The 20,556-nt window shown below is 37.5% G+C and overlaps 1 long non-coding RNA gene across 1 annotated transcript in view; it reads left to right on the top strand.

Annotated features, from left to right (window-relative positions):
* LOC131909097 (uncharacterized) overlaps window positions 1-12,586 on the top strand; it is an 83,427-nt gene extending 70,841 nt beyond the window's left edge. Inside the window, exon 3 of the long non-coding RNA XR_009378746.1 lies at window positions 12,132-12,586. This is a non-coding gene — a long non-coding RNA (uncharacterized LOC131909097). The remainder of the gene's footprint in view (window positions 1-12,131) is intronic.
* Window positions 12,587-20,556: the final 7,970 nt, after the last annotated feature.

Below are 20,556 nucleotides of genomic sequence, written 5' to 3'. Positions count from 1 at the left end.
CAGGGTAACTTTCTAAAGGTGTGAGTACTAATGAGTGGAATGCAGCCCAACTCATACACCTTTTTTCTTGCAACTACCTCAATAATATGTGTCAGTTCTTCCCAAAAGGCTAAGAAGGCCACCTAAACACAGGGTTTAAGCAAGAGTCAATATTCTTTGTCTCGTTCCCATTCCTCAGAAATGTCACCACATTGTTTTTGATTGAAGTGCCAAAATGAGATTAATTTAGTTTAATCAACCAAGTGAGGGTGATTAGTTTTATTTCTTTCAATAAAATATAAAAGGGTTACCTTTAACCCTGTAACTTGCATCATGTACAAGCCAAAACTGGTGAAAATTTTGTCTTCACCGAGTCTGATGAAATATATCTCTGCTTAGCTGTCAAAAAACTGAAGAAATGGGCTGGAGAGATGTCTCAGAGTTTAAGAGCACTGTCTGCTCTTCCGGAGGTCCTGAGTTCAATTCCCAGCAACCACATGGTGGCTCACATCCATCTATGATGAGATCTGGTTCCTTCTTCTGGGGTGTAGGCATATATGCAGACAGAACATTGTATATATAATAAATAAATAAATCTTTAAAAAACTGAGGAAATAACGTAAGACTATTTTTCTTTTTTTTTTTTCGAGACAGGGTTTCTCTATGTAGCTTTGCGCCTTTCCTGGAACTCACTTGGTAGCCCAGGCTGGCCTCGAACTCACAGAGATCCACCTGGCTCTGCCTCCCAAGTGCTGGGATTAAAGGCGTGCGCCACCACCGCCCGGCCAAGACTATTTTTCAAAAGCAGGATTTGTCGTGTATTCCATTTGATCAGAAACAACAGAGGGCCCTTCCGGCTATCCCTCAGCGGAGTGCTGAGTGCTAAGTTGGTGTTTGACTTATCCTGACTGGCTAATGGGAATGATATGTAATAAAGGGTGAACTGAGGAACACAATACTCATCCCAACTTGGAGCCCAAAGAGAAACTGTGGTTCAGTGCAAGACAGAAACTGATCATATACTCACAACGACTCCTCTTTTTTCGAGTTCCTCAAAAACGCCTTTCCTGGAAATGGAAAAGGTCAGTGTTAACTGGCAGCCTCGGTCCTCTGCTCTGGACGGGGTGGTGATGTTCACAACGGGCCCCTTGTTTTCTGTGTTCTTTGCTGTGGTATTGTTTGAGCATGTATTCCAGATAGCCTGTCAGCAGAATGGATTTTCTCCTCAGCGCTGTCATAGTTGCTTTCTGAAAGAGCTGAGAATAACAATCAGATTAGCAGTGGCTTCTGCGTCAAAGAGAAGCGAAAGTTAAATGGAAATCACACAGAAAAAAGGAAATTCCAATTTTTGAACTATTAAAAAAACACATTTTAGAACATCTTCTCTCCATGGAAACATGCTATCTTTTAATGCTTTATCATTAGGTAAAGCTTCCATGACAGAAAATATATGCAAAATGCCATTTAAACAATGTTTGCAAGAGGAGAATATTTTTGCTTCAGACCATTCAACTGTTGTCTGTAGTTTGGTCCACAGACCACTCAAAACAAGACAAATATATTTGTAAATGAGGTTCCTGGTATTGTCCACAGTGTCTTGGTGATCACTACATTTTCCCAAGTCAGTACTGTTTTGTTGTTGTTCGTTTGTTTTCTGAGACAGGGTTTTTCTGTCTAGCTCTGACTGTCCTGGAACTTGCTCTGTAGACCAGGCTGTCCTTGAACTCAGAGATCCAGCTGCCCCTGCCTCCTGAGTGCTCGGATTAAAGGTGTGATTCACCACCACCCAGCTTATATTGTTAAAAGTTAAATTATGAAGCTGATTTTCTCAGGGAAGCTAATAATGTGGCATAAATACTTATTGTTGCTGAGGAGTTTAGTCACCACCACCTTCCACTGCTCCTTTCCTTGCAAAAATCCTTGCACTTGTGTAAAATACTGTCATTTGCTGTCTGATGGGCCTATCACAATGAGTGACAAGGGTCTGCAGTAATTGGTATAGTAATGTTATGGGCCATAACAGACATGCTTTTCTGTCTTGTTTAAAAATGTATCCTCCATGTAAGAACTGGGGGAAATGTTAACAGCATGATGTATATGGCATGCCATTTAATGTCCTTTGCTATAACATGAGCCAAAATATCTATCAAGAACAAATATGGGTGGTGTCATTTAGTGGTATCTGGGTTTTATCAAGACATAAACAGCATGTGTAAGAAGGCATTCTAATCAGACTTGAAACAGTAAGCAAAGATTTCTCTGGATCTACAGTGTATGAAGTATGGATTTGCTAGGATTGTGAGTCAGCGAAGATCCAGCCCCAGGCAGAGACTGATGGTTACTCTAGATCTTCTGTCTGTGCGTAAGGCCGGGAAACTGCTGAAGGGAAATATGTTTGAGATGAGTGAATGCACCTGTTCCAGGCAGAGGCAGCTGCACACCGAAGCAGCTGCGGGCAGAGGCAGGTGTAGGAAGGTGCTGGTGTCTTTGTAGAGATCAGGTGTCAACATCACTAGCTTCAGGACATTAGGTCCAAGCTGCTGGAAGTTTCATTACCTTGTGCAAAACAAGATGTTGGCGGGCTGGAGCTTCTGAGAAGCCAGTCAGGATTTAGGTCAGCATACTCCTTGAAGGGTAGGAGCAGATTGGCAAGGCATGGCTCGTAAGTGTTTGAAACAAGACTATGAGATACATTAGCTCAAGTTTCTCTTTGGATATTATAATATTCTAAAAATATTTTGTTTAGTAAACTATTATATAAAATTTTCTGGTTCAGTTACTGGCCCCCAAATATGCACATAGGGTAATGTGTAAAATACAGTTGCTCCTTTCCATCTGCTTCCGGAACTCTTACAAGTATCCAAACCCTTGACAACCAAATTCCATAAATATAATAGCATTGGACTTTCATGTGATCATCACACATCCTCTCACACACTATAATACTTAAGGATCCTGCTAACACAGCACAACTGCTGTGGAGCTACTTGTAAACACTGTATCATCTGGATATAATGACAAGGAAAACACAGGTCTGTGTGAGGAGAATGTTTTCCCCTGAATATGACTCCATGAATGAAGACCCCATGCATAGGGAGAGCAAGTTGTCCACTTTTAATAATCCATTTATATCAACAGGTAAAAGAAGCTCTTGGAGACTATTAGCTAGCATTTCTTGTGTTCTTAAAAAAGATGAGGCATTTGCTTTTACTGATTTCTTTTATAACTAAAACATCTTTGTGTTCAATGTCAACCCATTTTATCTTTTATATTACAAAATGGTTTACTCTTCCACAGAAAAATAAATATAAAATTATTTTCCCGCTTTACAGCCACAGCAAGAGTGGCTGTGGTCTTTCTAGTCACAGTTCCTGTTACCTGTGACCTGACAATAAGCAATGTGAACAAGGAAGAGTTTATGCCTGCTAACAGTTCTAGTCACACTGTGTCCACCTTCAGGAACAGGGCAGACTGGAAGTTGGGACACACTATAAAATTCCAAGGCCTGCCCTTATGTTCAGCTTCCTCCAGCAGAACTCCACCTCCTTTTAAGATGGTTTCTTGAGCTGGGGACCAGACACTCAAATACCCGAATCTGTGGGGACCACATTCAAACCACAACATAGCCTGAGCCTTCCTATAGTGTCCTCACAGAGCTGAGAAGTAGGTTCTGAAGTCCTGCATTGAAGAGAGCTGCGGATGGGCTCAGTGCTGGAATGCTTGCCTAAAGTCCAAGGGGCTTCATCCTCAGCCTGGAAAACATAACAAAACAAAAACAAAAACAAAAGAACCCAAAGATGAGTTGATGGGAGTTAGGGAAATATAACATGGGCCTGCTTTACTTGTTGCTTTTTTTTTTTTTTTTTACTTCATTCGTTCAAGAATCAAAGAAGAAATTTTTTTAAAGAGGAAGTTGAAAAATACAATTTTACCTGGCGGTGGTGGTGAACGCCTTTAATCCCAGCACTTGGGAGGCACAAGCAGGAAGATTTCTGTAAGTTCAAGGCCAGCCTAGTCTACAGAGTTAGTTCTAGGACAGCCAAAGCTATACAAAGAAACCCTGTCTCAAAACAAACAAACAAACAACAAAAAAGAAAGAAAAATACAATTTTAAAATCCTATAGCTTTTAAAAGAATTCTTGGCAGGTTTCTCTATTTGCTTTATTTTGTTGTTACTGTGTAAAATGAACATAAGACTAGGAAGGTTAGATCTTCAAGCTAGGGTGAGGTTTGATCTTCAAGGTAGAAGGTTAGACCCTCAAGGAAGAAGGCTAGACTCTCAAGGTAGAAGGTTAGATCCTTCAAGGAGTAAAACCATGTAGAATGCTGAGTATTCCATTGTTCGGATTTTTTTCTCTTAAATTCTTTTTTATTTTCCTTTTATTTCTCTTTTTTCCTGCATTCCCTTCCCTTTCTTTCTCCTTTCTTTCTCTCATTTCTTCCTTCTTTATTCATTTTTTTTGAGACAGGGTCTTCCTATGCAGCCCTGGTGGGCCTGGAGCTCACAGATATTCATTCACCTGTCTCTGCCTCTGCCTCCTGAGTGCTGGGACATAAGGAGTGAGCCACGAAGCCTACCTGGCTTCTACTAAATTTTCAAACTTGGATCCTGAAGCCTTGTGAAGAAGCACCTCGCATTTGTCCTTGCTGCTGTCTTGGGCTTCATCACCCTGCAGTCAACCTGAATACTTAGCTTGTGTTTTTGAATAGTTATTGTAGCTTATACCATAACAATAAATTTATATATTGAGCAGATGTAGAAATTGTACACTTACTGATATATAAAAATATGAACATTAAGTATAAAATACATAAAAATTGCAACTCAGTGGTCAGAAGACTGTAGAAACTTCTGAAATTCTCTGCTCCAAACATCTTCATTACAAAAATGGAGCAATATACTCAGGAGCAGCTGTGCTTGTTCGAGGTCATCCATAGTGTCTGGTGTGGAATGGAGTGTGGGCTTCTTCCCAGTCTCCTTCTCTTCCTGCTCAGCCACAGTGTATTTTAAGTGGTGGTGTGAATGACTACTACCCAGCAGTGGACAGGAAGTGGCAGTTCGAAACTGATGACAGGAGATACTTTAACAATATCAGCTGAGCAAATGTAGTTGCACACAAAGTCATAAGTGATGTATTTTTTAAAGATGTATGTAAGCATTGGGTGGGGGCGTGCGTGCTGTGGTGCACATGTGGAGGTCGGAGAACAACATTGCCACTTCCGTTCTCTCCTTCCACCTTTATCTACACAGGTCCCCTGGTTTGTGCAGCAAGCACTTACACGCTGAGACATCTCTCTGTCCCTGTCCAGTTGATCTTTAAGTGTAGAATCCTCCAGTTGTTTTTCAAGTATATAGAACAGTTTTGAAAGGAAGGTAGACAAGACAAACTGGTTAAAGCATTTGTTTCTTTCATTTAAATATCGGTCATATTTTAGTAAGGTGCATGCCCTCCCACTCTCGCTCTCTTCCCATCTCTTTTGTCCTTTTCTGTCCCAGCTTGCCTTCCCTATCTCCGCTCTTCTCTCACTGATCAGCCTTTCTCACGTTGAACCCCCCCCCCTTCTTACGTTGTTTCCTTCCCCATGACACTTCACCTTTCTTGTCTCCACAGCATGGCTGGCTCTCCCCCAGAACCAAACAAACAAAACTTATAAACAAGTAAAACCAAGGAGTTTAATTTGCCCATGCTTACTGACGTGGCTCAGAAATACAGGGGGATTAGTATATCAGAGAATGGGAATGGGAATTGTGTGTTATTTTGGGATTTTAAACCTTTGCCATTTAAAATGTGGAGGAAAAATTTCAAAACCACTTTAGCCCAAACAAAGCTTGAGTAGTATATTCAACAATAATAATCAAAGAAGAGGCTGTAAGTTTGGGAGGGGCATGGGGTGAATTGGAGGAGGGGCTAGAGGGAGAGAAAGGAAGAAAGTGGCAAAATTATATTTTAATTAAAATTTCTAAAAATTAAAACTAAAAAGGGGGAAGGATCATTTGGCCAGAACACAGCCTAGGTAGTGAATGGCAGCAACTGGAGTCCAGAAGGACTGTGTGTCCTGCTGCAGGCGGCTGCTAAGGTTCTTTGGTAGGTTTAAGTCTAGGTTTTAAAGGGGAAGATCAGTCAGTCCTCGAGTCTGAGAATGGAAAGTTGGTGCAGGTGGCTCTAATCCAGCACAGTAGACCAGTGGTAGGATAAAGGACAGTCTGCCACCCTTGTGTGCAGATAGTTTGCTAAAGTGAGTGGGGCTGGGTGTGGCCCCAGGGGCTAGAATCACCCCACTCCAAAGGTGGAGAGAGCTGAGTTGGAGGTTATCTTGTCTTAAAAAAAAAAAAAAAAAAGACAATTTTGGAATATACGGATCAGAGAAATCAGAAGCTATGAGCTAAATACTAGGACTCTCTAGCTCCCTAGGGTATGTCTTGGTTGCTTCCATACTTAGCCCTTCAGTTAAAACCTTGCAAACTGAGATGACACTTGCTGTTTTCAAATTGCTAAACACGTTTTCTCCTCATGGATACTAGTTATTAAATACTATTAGACAACTACTAAATATCATTACACAAAGTACTAAACAGGCTTGTCCTCCAAAAGACTTTAAAAAGTGTTACACTGGCCGAAAAACAATCTTGTCATTTGGTCTATTTTCTGTCAAAACAAAACAGTCCCAAAAGGTGAAAACAGCACATGCTCCATCTAGTGGTCAAACTGAGTAGGTGCTTCCTAAACTAGGATGAAATGAGAAAGACAATTATCACTATCTAGTGGTGAAGATGTACAAAAACAGGAATTTGATACTGCCACCCAGTGGCCATAATGAGAAACTACTATATTTTTGGTTTAGAAGAGATATCATTTCTTTAAAACCCCTCTCGAGGGGGAAGAACGGGGGAATCCGTGGCTGATGTGTGGACCTGAATTGTATTGCAAAATAAAAATAAAAATTAAAAAAAAACCTTTCAAGCTCAAATCCTGCACAACAGATTTCCTAAAATATAATGAATTAGATGGTTTTAGAAGGCATTAAAAAACAAATACAAATCTTTATTTGGCTAGGAGGTATCTGTTTAAGCATTTGTTTAAAGAGGTATGATTTTTAATACATTTCAGTCAAATGTATTAAATTGATATATGTATCAATATTATGTATATAACTTTGGAAATGTATTATTTTGTGAGTAGGGGTGTTTTGTCTGTATGCATGTGTATGCATGTGCCACATGTGTGTATGACGCCCAAAGAGGTTAGAAGAGGGCTTGGATTCCCTGGGACTGGAGTTACAGACAGTTGTGAGTTGTCATGTGAGTGTCTGAAATCAAACCCAAGTCCTGTGGAAATACAGCCAGTATTCTTAACCCATGAGCCTCTTCTCTAGCTCCAAATTATATAATTTTAATTACTTGATGAGTAATAGTTATGTATAATACATTTACTTGAATGAATTTAGAATATCACTAACAGTTTGGGTTTCTAGATATGTTCATTTTTCTGTATCTACTTTTTGTATACATACATATCTATAAACCTAAATGATTTTATAAATATTAATATTGTGTAAAATCAATGTAGACAAATGTATGAATTCATTTAAAAGAAAATACTGAGTGATTATACTAGAAATTATGCATGGATACAATGCCGTAGACATCTCAATAAGAAAAATATCTACCCGGTTTAGTGAGGCCACCTTACCCTATGTATGGTTTCCCTAATTCTTCAGTTATCTTATGAAGTTAGCCTCCTGTTACTTTTTTACAGGGCACTTTAGTGATTCCTCAGCTTGTTGAACTAGAAGTACCAAGATATCTAGATGTCACAACAATGCCTGCCAATTCCTCTGTAAATACCAGCTACTTGAGTGAATTAAATTAGAATTCAATGTTCCACGCTCATTTGGTTTGTGGAAAGGTGAACATTGACTCTGTCAAGTCCACACACATCTCAGGAGAACAGCAAAAGACGTGTCTCCCCATGTCGGGCACAATTAACAAATAAAACAAATTTAAGGTCATAGTAATAATCACTGTCCCAGTAGGAAATGCTGCCTTTTCTCCATTGTTTGTTGGAAAATGACAGGAACTTTTTGATTAGCAGAAACTCTTTAGGACCCGTGACAACCATGTGAGGTACGCAGGAAGGATGTGGGAAGGCAGAAGCCCAGGTTTCTTACCTCTAAACTAGCGTGCAAGGGACAGACCAACAAAATGGGAGGGTTGGAAATTCGGAATCCATTGGCCCCAGGGATTAACTGCAGTTCTGAAAAATTAGTATAACATCATTATTTACAACATACTTTAAAGAAGGGCTTACAACTATAAAGAAGTCAATATTGAAAGAGTAAGACTTAAAACCATATTCCCCCCTCCATGGTATTCCTGAACTATGTAAAAGAAACTCAATGGAGGGAAAAATCTGATGTATTTTCACTCCACGGCAATTCCTATGACTTGGGCTCAGCCCCGTCAGCTAGCACCCTCACAGGAAGATAAAAATCATCCAAACCCTACCCTCTCTCTTCCTGGTTCCAAGACAGTGTTTCCTTTTTACTCTATGCTTTAAAAATATTATGAATGTCATGTCATGAGAGAGAACATCAAGATGTGAAGGCATGTGATCCTGAGTCACCTGAAGGCAGAGAGATGAATGAAATGACTCACGAAGGTGGTTTTAGCTCTAGGAGTTTTATTAGGTCACATGGATTTCTTAGGAAAAGGAGAGGAGATTTAAAAAAAAAAATCTGTCTATGTGTGGTGAGCTAGAAAATAAAGTTGTACCCCCTAACTCAATTAAGTACATTGAACTGATGCAAGTTAAACCTAATAACATTGGTGTGGCCAGAAATTCATTTAAAACTAAGAAAAAAATGTTAAATTTCTTTGGAAATTTATCAAGCCTTGGGCTAGCTGAAATAAAACCAGCAGGCAAAGTCCAATCCATTACATGGTTTTAAATCATTTTAAGTAAAGGCTTATTGGACAACCGTCTCAGTGACTTCTATGAGCCTCTATGGCTGCATTAGCACTACATTACCAAGCTGAGCAGAACAACTTCTGTCTCACAGCAAGAGAGCCAGTTCTGTTTTTGACCTAATCAAATCTCCTCTCGACGGGTAAGAAACCTCACCTCAGTTGAAGTGACTGCATGAAGCTAACAGGTTAGCAGTGTGGCTTCTGATTTAACTAGGCTTGTCTTTCAGGACTCTGTGACCTGGGTACTGCCAATTTAAAGACATATAAAGAGTTCCAAAGACCTGGACACATACAAAAACCCCTGAATTTATGCTTAATTGGAAAATGGATGCCTCTCCAGTGTTGTAGAAGACTAGAGCACAGTCCTGGGAAAAAGGAAGAGGGCAGATGTGACCCTTGTGCGTGGCAGCTTACTACCCATTGACATAGCTGCTTATAGGGATTCTTACTCTTTGGTATGTGGCAAATGTCACAGCAAGGGAATATTTGGAACAAGAATAAATGTGAACATTTGTTAAAAGGGCTGTAGCATGCCATTGGCTTTGTAATTTTGAGTTTAACTTACTCTTAAAGCAAACACTGAAGTCCGCATTATTCACATTAAATATGTGGAACAGAACAAACAATGACTGGCATTATCACAAAACTATTAAGCAGCGAATTGGGATTGACATTCATGTTTCTCTGGCTCTGGCCTCAATCACCAAATGGCCCCATCTTCCCTGCCTGTGTTTTGGCCATTCCTACTCGGGAATCTGACCAAGCCACATGAGCCACAGGCTAGATTTCACTTCCTTTAATCTCTCTTCAAAGGGATAAAATACAAAATCATGCTAAATCTATAAACACTTAGCCTTACATACTGAAATGTCATTTCTTATTTTGGAAGCCACAGTGACATTTTCAAAGTGCATTCTCCATGGGGCATGTCTATTACATGGAATACAAAGTCAGTTGAAAATTAGAATAAAGTCAAAACAAAATTGCATATGATAAAGTTGAATATACTTACTGTTATCCATCTTAAATCTTGTACTGAGTTCATGGCCAAACCATCCCACTAACCTAAAATATAAGATAACAATAGGCATTTGGTCTACAACACTACTGCAGTTGATTTAGGGATTTTTGTGGCCAGTATATTAAAATAAATTGTGGTGCAAGTTAGCAAATACTTAAATATATAAATGTTATACAATAGAATAAGACACTATCAAAAATGAGGAGAATTTAATTTTCTCACATTATTTATTTCATTTTAGTAGAGTAAAATACAGTTATATAATATTTTGTTATACAATGATTTTTTTAATCTCTTAAATGATTTAGAAGAACATTCATGGGGGTTTTGTTTTTAAATGACAAACCAAAGCTTAAATGCTAAAGTTACCTACTAGTACATGATATTTTACAGTAGAATCCTAGAAAGTTGGCCTAGGAAACTTGATAGAGTGCTGAGGGTGTTTGAATAATTTCCTAAAGAAATGTCTTCCTTCAGTTTGAACTTAGTTTACACTGAATGTATTTGAATGAGCCAGATAGAAAATATAGATCATATAGGAAAAAATCATGTATGCCTCTGTTAGCTGGAAAACAGGATGAAACAATTTAGAGTAAACAAACAAACAAACAAACAAACAAACTTTGAGAAAAGCACAATGCTCCCAATCATGAGTTTTCTGTGAACAATGTTTTCCATGATATCCTGTCAACTTGATTAGATGCAATGATCAGGAGATGAGCAAGCACAGCCTTTGGTATACCACAGGGGTTCATCAGACATAGAAACTGATCATGAAGGCTCTACTCTAATCAGTGGTCTAGTCTACTTAAATCATTTGAAGTAAAGGCTTATTGGTGGCCTCAAACTTTGAATACTTGGCAGAACTGTGGAAGGTGGAGCCTCATTGGAGGAAGAGGGCACTGTGGGCACTGTGTGTAGCTTTGGCCCTTTCCAGTTACTCTTCTCCTTGCCTCCTGAGTTCCAGGAGGTGAGACACCTTTCTCTACTACGACCTTCCTCTATGAGACTCTGCCTCACCGTGGGCCCAAGGGCAATGGAGTCCCCTGACCATGAACTAGAACCTGCCACTGAGATGCAGACTAATTCAGTTGAATTCTTCCTCCCAGGTGTTTGTCACATAAGCTGACTGGCACAACATTGTCATTGCAATGCTGTTGGAATGAAGACTATGACACTCACTTTTGGAAATTGGAGAAATGTTTATCAATTTATACATAATAAATGCATGAAAATAAAACAGACTTTGAAATGTAGAAATACTTAAAAGAGTTTACTGTCTAATTTTGTAAATAATATCCAACAAGCTTTAAAAAATATAGAATACACGTTAAATGAGTAAGCAAAGTACTGGCAAAAGAAACATCTTCAGACAAAAGGAACTGGATAGAATACATAAAAGCCAGCCTTACATCGTGTGCTACATGATTATTGTGATTTAAAACACCCCAGAGTAAAGAAAATACATTTGTATATTTTCATTATTTTTATTTTTATTTATGTTTTATTTTTGTCTATGCATGTGTGCATACTTGTCTGTATGTACACCATGCATGTGGGTATCCATGGTGGTCAGAAGACGACACTGAATCTCCTGGAACTGGAGTTACAGACAGTGGTGAGCAGTTCCATGTAGTTGTTGGGACCTGAACCCAGGTCTACTGGAAGAACAGCAAGTGCTCTTAATCCTTGAGCCACCTCTAACCCTATTTTCAGTATTTTAAAATTATTTTTTAAGTATAAATGAAAGAAGAAAATATAAAGTAAAACATACTAGATTCGTAAACACTTAAAATCCTGTATTAGAAAGGTAGACCAAATTAAAGAGAAAATGACAGATAGGGAAATGCTCTTGCTATTTTTGAGTGATTTCATAAAGAGCATTGTTTTTTATTTTTTATTTTTCAGAGAGAGAGAATAACAAAATATTCCAAGAGCTATGTTTTCCTAAACAAAGCACAAATTTGACCAAAGAGGATATGCAAATGTGCCCCCATTCATCAAAATAAATAACAAATCTCAATCTCACAAATAAAGAGAAAATTTCAAATAACGGAAGAATTAAACCATGTTTAAGGCACTCAATTGACAACATACTATAAAACTTGGGATGCCTATTTTTGCCAAGCATTCAAAGAGAGACAATCTTTCCTCTTTGTTTAGTGATATGGATTACAAGCATTCATGCCTTTCTGAAAGAGGACTTGACAAAATGCATGGAAGATAGCAGTAGCAACATGAAGAATCTACATGAAACTCAAGAAAAGTAGCAACACCATGCACAGATGGAAATCACAAGCTGCAGAAACTGTGGAACTGGCTACCAAAAAGGTAATGGAAAATAGACAGCAATTGAATCAATAAATGTGAAAAAGCATAGTGAATGATATTCAGTGTGATGTGAAAATACCAAGGGAAAATGTAGGGAATGTAGCAGTGTCTAGAAGCAACAAATAGTGCCCCTGAGGAAAGTGACCAGCCTCACAGCCCAGAGGAGATCCTGGGACTTCTGTAGCAATTTGCAAGTTGTGCAAAGAGCTCCCAGCTTGTAGCTCCCTAGATTGGGGTGGCCATCTTGGTGACAGTACTGTTTTGAGTTACCCCTGCTTCTGTAAGAAACCTTTTACCCATACTCCTGTTATTAACTCCAATGAAAACTCACTGTTTTACAAAGTTGACTTTGGTTCAAATGTTACTCTGATTTATTGTGTGTTCTCTCTCTGGGGTGAATAGATGTGCATGCCCATGCAAGTGTATGTGTGTGTGTGTGTGTGTGTGTGTGTGTGTGTGTGTGTGTGTGTGTGTGTTTGTGTGTGATGACTTCTTAGGAAAAGTTTCACACAAAACATATATCTTAGAAATGTGACAGATGAAAATGAGCTTGTAGAACTGAATTTGAAAAGAAAACAGGACATGTGAAAGAAGTAATGAATGGTTAGGAAGGAATGTGAGGAGAGCAGGGGAAAAGAGAAAAGAACAGAAGTGAGCAGCAGGACAAAGATGCAAAGGAAGAAAGATCTAATGCATCTTACTTATAGAAAAAGTGGTCATTATTGGCCCCAAAGAAGGAAATTGACAGGGTTCTCTGTGTACCTCTGGCTGTCCTGGAGCTTGCTCTGTAGACCAGGCTGGTCTTGAACTCACAGAAATCCACATGCTTCTGTCTCCTGAGTGCTGGGATTAAAGGCATGCATGACCACCACCTGGCTTATTTCAACAGAACTTTATTGAATAAAGACTGATTTGAATTTTTATATTGAAACAATGCAATGGCATCTGAGTGATCCAGACCACAGTGACCAACCTGCATATTAGAACTCTAGTTTATAAGGAGTTCAGAAAGGAAAGGAAGTCAGAGCAAAGGGTGATGGTGTCTAGGCAGAAGGAAGAAGAAACATGCCAAACCCACCATTATTCAATGGAAGGGAACAACAGAATTTTTTTTTTAAAGAAAATTTTAAATAAAATCCTAAGAATCAGAAGGTTTTGCTTAAAAACAGTAAATAGAAAAGCAAGGTGTGTTGAAATGCTCTTTTAGAAGCTCTTAACACAGCAGAACACAATGTTAAACAACATTGAATAAAGCCCAGACACAGCTATCATAGTAATAAATGCCAGTGGGTTCAGGGAGCATCTTGAAGTCAGCAGTGGTCAGGAGATTCTATTTCCATAGGAAAATGGAAGACAATGCAATAAAACAAAAACAAAAAATGTTATGTGCAGGGTTAGTCACAAATAAGGAAAACGTAGTTTATCATGAAGCAGAGATTACCTAATTTTTTTTTAAAGATTTATTATGTATACTGAAGAGGGTGCCAGATCTTATTACAGATGGTTGTGAGCCGCCACGTGGGTGCTGGGAACTGAACTCAGGACCTCTGGAAGAGAAGTCGGTGCTCTTAACCCCTCAGCCATCTCTCCAGACCCTACCTAAAATATTTTAAAACATCAATAAAATGAGCACTTTTCTAAAAGAAGGTTATTTATTTAACTTAATCCAAGAAAGGAAAAAATCTAAACCAAAAGATTTCACAGAACTAGAAAACATTATAAAAACATAAAGTCATTAAAGAAAACCTATCTCACTACTGTTTTGGAGTAGATAAATCTCAAAATTATTTATTCCCATCCATCAAAAACTATTCGATTAGACAGAAAGCATTTGAAAAATTACTATTTTGTAAGAGCAATGTAATATCAATATAAACCTAAGTTAGAATGACAAATATAAAATATGCTGGGACACTTTGCTCAGCCTGGGTGAAGGGAGGAGGGGACTGGACCTGCCTTGACTGAATCTACCAGGCTGAGCTGACTCCCCAGGGGAGTCCTTGCCCTGGAGGAGATCAGAATGGGGAGTGGATTGGGGGGAGGGCGGGAGGGGGGGTGGCGGCGGCGGGAGGAGGGAGGACAGGGGAATCTGTGGCTGATATGTAAAATTAAATTAATTATAAAATTAAAAAATAATAAAATATCACCACATTTCAGCACAATACACAAAAAGAATGGCAACTATAAAATCAAACTAATCTTAAACGTAATAATAATACATAGTCGCAAAGAATTTGAACTTTGCAGAGAAACACCAAAACTTCCATCATAAATTAAAAGAGTTTATAGATGAAAAAAATTAGGGAAAGGAGGTAAATTATCACTACTTTCAAGTTATGTAATTTTGTACTTGGTAAGAACAAGTTGATCATTTAATATAATAGTTCTTATGTAATTATTACAAAAATAAAATTTTAAATACATACTTGCATTAATACACAGATATATTGCCAAGAAACATGGAAGGCCTACATTTCTAAACCACTCAAAAAGGATATAATTAGTAATCAATATCAAAAGGAAACCAATTACCCTTGAGTTGATGTACAAATTTGAAATGAGTCACATAAAAATGCAAGCAAGCTTGCTTTTATTTATGAAAAGTGAAGCTGACTCAAATGTCACATGGAAAACAAACACACTAAGAAATCTCTTTGTGAAAAACATGATGACAGGGAATATTTGTGGAAGATTTTACTATCTGTGAAAGTTCCCATCCAAAACAGCATACACTATGTCAACAAGTGAATAAATACATAATTCATTGTGTAATAAAACTAAAAAGTATCTTGAGATTGTTTCTGCAGAACAACCAACTAGGAAAGATTGTTTAAATAACCTTCCAAACAATCATTTTCAATTTATATCACAAAGGATTAGCCAACCTAAAACTTTACTCATTTTATGTACATAAGCATTCTGTCTGCACATATGTCTGCAACACATACATCTAGTGCCTTCAGAGACCAGAAGACAGCACGCAATTCCCTGCAGCTGGAGTTTCAGATGGTTGTTAGCCACCTTGTGGGTGCTGGGAACCAAACCTAGGTCCTGTGGAAGAGTAGCAAGTGCTCTTAACCACTTAGCCCTCTTAATATGTATGTAGAGGCAGTATTCAACCATAAGGGAAGAAGGAAATCCTGCAGTTTATGACACAATAGGAATGGGGGACATTATGTTAAGTGAAACAAAACATGCACAGAAAGACAAACATGATGCCACTAACATATAAAATGTTAATGACCTGTTTTCAAATACATTTAGAGGGGAGTGGTGATTAGCAGAGTTTGCAAAGAGTGAAGGAAGAGGTGAAGGAAAGTTGATCCATTGGTAATACTTTAAAATCAGGCAGGACAAAAAAATTTTGGCGCCACACTGCACCATAGGTTGATTATACACTGCAATTGAGCATAGTATTTCTCAACAAGCTAGAAAAGGAATATAAGTGGTTTTGCCACAAAAAAACTGTAAGTGTGTGAGACAAACACAGCTAACCTGAGCATTTTAAAATGTGCACATGCATCAAATCACTTTGTAGTTTTAATATTTACAATATGTGTGCTTTTATGTATCAGTTCAAGTTAATCTAAGCTTTCTAGAAAGTCAAAGTGCAAAATAACTCAGTGAGAATGGACAAAGGGTGATAGGCATTCCATAGCCGGAGCCCTGGCCTTGGGAAGTAGAGACAGTAGAGAGCGAAAGTCAGAGGCAGCCTCAGCAACATAGAGAGTTTCAGGCCACCCATGCTAGAGGTGAAGATCCTGTCTTAGAGAAGAGTGAGGAGAGAGAGAGAGAGAGAAGAAAAGTGTAAGAAAGAAAAGAGGAGAGCACAGAGAAATAAACCAGGAAGGCCAAAGTGTATAAAAATGTCAGTGTTGTTTCAAAAGTTGTCTTAAACGTCAGAATGCCAGCTTTCCATTTAGTGATGTCATTATTAATTATAGTTATAAAAAGCATAATTCATCCATCAGATTAAAAAATGAAAAGTTTGTTTATGCCCTCTATTGGTATAAATGTGACAAAAACGATAATCCCCACATGTTATTGTAGGAGTATTATGAGATGTGCACCAGAGGAAAGGAGAGGAATAGTGACTACAAAAGTTATGAATATTTATACTATTGACTTGGCAAACACACATCTAAGAATTATTTTTCTGGAAAAATATAGTGTGAAGCAAGTTACATGTAAGTATAGACACAACATCTTCTCAGTAACTGTTCAAGACTTAAAGAAATACTTCTTTAACTGGGAATTTGGTTTTGTAAATTATAGAAACATAATAGAAACTAGTATGCAGTTAGTAAGTTAAAAGTGAGGCAAAGAACCGGGTGTGCTAATAAGAATGACTACAAGTTATACAAAATCAAGGAAGATGAGGAGTACCCACAGTATATATTGATCATATTTAATAATTGCTTGTTCATTTGCTTTTGTTTTCTCTCCAGCTAGAATATAAATTTGTGAGTTCAGGGACTTGACTATGTTGTAGGTCAGAGTATGTGTGTGGTGTGATGTGTCCTAAATGATCAATACAGGAAGCACAAGTAGGAAAACTGAGTCACCTTGGGGTGGGAAAGGGGCTCTTCTGGGGAAGGTAAGCAACAATATGGGTCTATTTTAGCAGAGAAGGAAGGAAAGACTAGGAGAGAGAGGCAGAGAAGCACGACAGAGGCACATCACATCATTTCAGTAAAGTGACTTTCCCAAGTAGAGCACTCGGTGAGTAAAATTCACAGCCTTGTCCACCATTTGAAGTTCAATTGGCATGTGGTGAAGAGGCATTCATAGAAATTTACTCAATACTTTTAAAATTTGTTTTTATTTTAACTTTTAAAATTCTTCATTTAAACTGGAGCCCAAAGGCAGGTATACTTGTCAAAAGATTTATTATTACATTTATTTATTTACTTATTTTTTTGTGTGGAAGGGTATGGACTTGTGTGCCACAGTGTCTTGTAGAGTTCAGAAGAAAACTTGAAGGATTCAATTTTCTTTTCTCTTCTACCATATGAGTCCGAGGGATTGAACTCTGCTCATTAGGCAGGGTAGTAAGCATCTTTATCCACTGAGTCATCTCACTAGCCTTCAAAATACTTATTCTTTTTCATGTATTTAAGATAAAAATCAGAATTTTTTTAAGTATAATGTGGGAATTGTAGACATTTCATGTAACTAGCTGAATGACATCAAGGAGGTAAAGCAGGAGAAGAAATATAATGCAATTATTTATATAAGATGATCAAGTCAATTCTAATGAGTTTATGGTTATTTAGTTTGAAAACAGTTAAGAGCTGACTGAAAGACAGACATAACAAAGTTAATTTAAAGGATGTAGCATAATCAGAGACATTTGTGGTAATGATTTATAAAATCCATGCCCACATAAAATGAAAAACAAAAACAAAAAAGAAAGAAAAAGTGTATGTCTCATTCTAATTGAAAGAATCATTACCTCTAAACATTTATAAGGGAGGCAAGAATTTCTTTTTTTTTTTTTTTTTTTTTTTTGGTTTTTTTGAGACAGGGTTTCTCTGTGTAGCTTTGTGCCTTTCCTGGATCTTGCTCTGTAGACCAGGCTGGCCTCGAACTCACAGAGATCCACCTGGCTCTGCCTCCCAAGTGCTGGGATTAAAGGCGTGCGCCACCACCGCCCGGCTATGGGAGGCAAGAATTTCTATTTAATCTACATGATGCCCATGTTCACCTCAGCCCCACAGCAAACATTTTATAAAATATTTCAATAAAAGGTTGTTTTGATAAAATTTATTCTAGAATTGTTATTAGATTAATAGCTTAAATGATAGTGTTTGAGAAATGTTAAGGAAAATGTACAAGAGATAAAATTTATTGCAGAATGAAGGAACTTGGTAAAGTTTTTGGCAAAAGCATGAACTTGGAATTGCTTTCATTTTTTTACAGCTTGAAAATGTAGAAAACATTGATTTATTAGGTAGAATTATTTCTTTTGTAGCACATATCATGATAGTATATGAGCCTTATGCACTCAAAGCTATCAAATTTACCTCTTGGCATTTTCTTGAAAAGTTTCACTCTGAGACACAGTGGTGGAAAAATACAGTAACATGTTTCTTCATTTCATCTTTAGTGGGATCAAAATAAAAATTGGGAGCAATATTTCAATCTTTCCTTACTTAGCAAGCTTTCTTTCATTTTTGTGTATTCACTAAAGAACTGAGTACTTGTCATCTCTGTGTATGTGATAATATTAAAAATTCAAGAGTATGAGTTACGATGGTTTCTGTTTGTGTTTAACAAGGACATCAAAGACGTACTGTTCAGCATAGTATCACAGGAGGAAATGATAACTTGTCTTGAGTATACACAATGACATGTTCATAACAGAAATATGAACAAAAGACTATACCAAAGGGGAAATGTTCTCTTCTTTATAGTTAAACTCGGTGCTGGTTCTAAACAATAATCAAAAGAAAATTATTGTGCTACACACCAGAACCTTTGGGATACATCGAACCCTGGCCTAAGATGAAAAGCTATAGCTAAGCTGAAAGTGCTCACGTAAAAGTATCAGCGAGATGGCAAGTAAATAACCTAATGATACATCTCAAAACTATAGGAAAACAAGACAAAATCAAACCCAAATGCAGCTGATGGCAAGAAATAATAATAAAGACCAGGACAAAAACTAATGGAATCAAGACTAAAAGAACAATAAACAGAATTATCAATTGAATAGCTGCTTCTTTGGAGAAACTTATAAGATTAGCAAATTCCTAGCCAAACTAACACAAATAGAGAACTCTAAGTTAATAAAATAACTGATGAGAGGGGAGACATTACATCTAATGAATTAGAAAATCTAGAAGAAATGAAAAAAAATTCAAAATGTATATTGTCAGACATGATCCAAGAATGGAGGGAGCTGTGTGAGGAGATTTCTGAGTGATTGTGAGAAAATGCTAAGAAACCAAGACAAGAGTCTCATGACCTCAATTTCTTCAAAAACACAAAATTGTTTTTGGATTATGCTTTAGTTATCCTTCCAGATACAGTGGATAGGAGTGAGTTTACTTCAGATTATTCATTACAACTGGCTATTGTTATTTATTTATATGCCTTTATGGAAAAACATGTTTTTGCTGCATGTGGCCTACCCACCACCTGTGGCTTGCCCTTGTGATTGTATACTTTAGTCATGTGATGCTTCTTCACCCTCAGAGTATAAATTATCCAATGCTTTGAATAAAGTTGGCTATTGCATGAGACCAGTCCACCTCATTTATCTGCTTCATTTTCCCAAGTTCCACTGCCTCTAGAGCAGTAAACAGTATATGACCACTAAAATTAAAGTCAGAAGGATATAGAATCCAGAAGAATATAAATGTATGGGTATGTTTAAGTTGCTTAAACATTCCCATAACTAACAATGAAATTGAAGCAGTGGTTAAACATCAGTTCACAAATAAAAGCACAGGAGGGGATGTATTTACTGATAAATTCTACCTACCAATATGATATATCTAACTAATACTAATACTTGTCAAAGTGTTCCACAAAATAGAGAGACCAGTGCCAAACCCATTCTACAAAGTCAGTATTACTTTGATACCAAAATTTGATGTAGACATAACCAAAAAAGGAAATTACAAAAGAATATCCTTGATTAAAATAGGTGTAAACATTCTTCACAAAAAGACTTGCACACTTTATTCAAGATCACATTAATAATATCACATGTTAGTTCAACATAATCAAATCAGGAAATGTAATACACTTTATTAATAGACTGATAGATAGAAATCAAATAATCGTGTCAATAGATTCAGAAAAGACATTTGAGGAAATGTAGTATTATTCATTTTTATTTTATTTTGTCACAAGTGCTTGTCTGCACTCATGAACACAAGTGCATCATGTGCGTGTCTGGTCATCTTCTGGAGGTTCAAAGAAGGCATTGGATTCCCTGGAACTGTAGTTATAGGTAGTTGTGAGCTGCCATTTGGGTTCTGGGACTCAAACTCAGGTCCTCTGCAAGTGCAGTAAGCACTCTTAAGCATGGAGACATCTTTCCATTCTCTCAATATTTCTTTAGGATAAAACTTACCCTAGACTAGACTAGGAATAAAACCTCAACATAATAAAGACCGTAGACAACAAACCTACAAATAATGTTATACTAAATTGGGAAAATCCAAGAGCATCTGGGAGGCATAGAGGATGTCCATTCTCTCCACACTTACTCATCATACTTCTCAGAGTCTTAGGCAGAGGAAAA

The sequence above is a fragment of the Peromyscus eremicus genome, chromosome 4 (genome assembly GCF_949786415.1).
Source record: "Peromyscus eremicus chromosome 4, PerEre_H2_v1, whole genome shotgun sequence".
Classification (NCBI taxonomy): domain Eukaryota; kingdom Metazoa; phylum Chordata; class Mammalia; order Rodentia; family Cricetidae; genus Peromyscus; species Peromyscus eremicus.
Note: the sequence above shows the minus strand (reverse complement) of the source record. Positions and strands in the feature narration are given on the sequence as shown.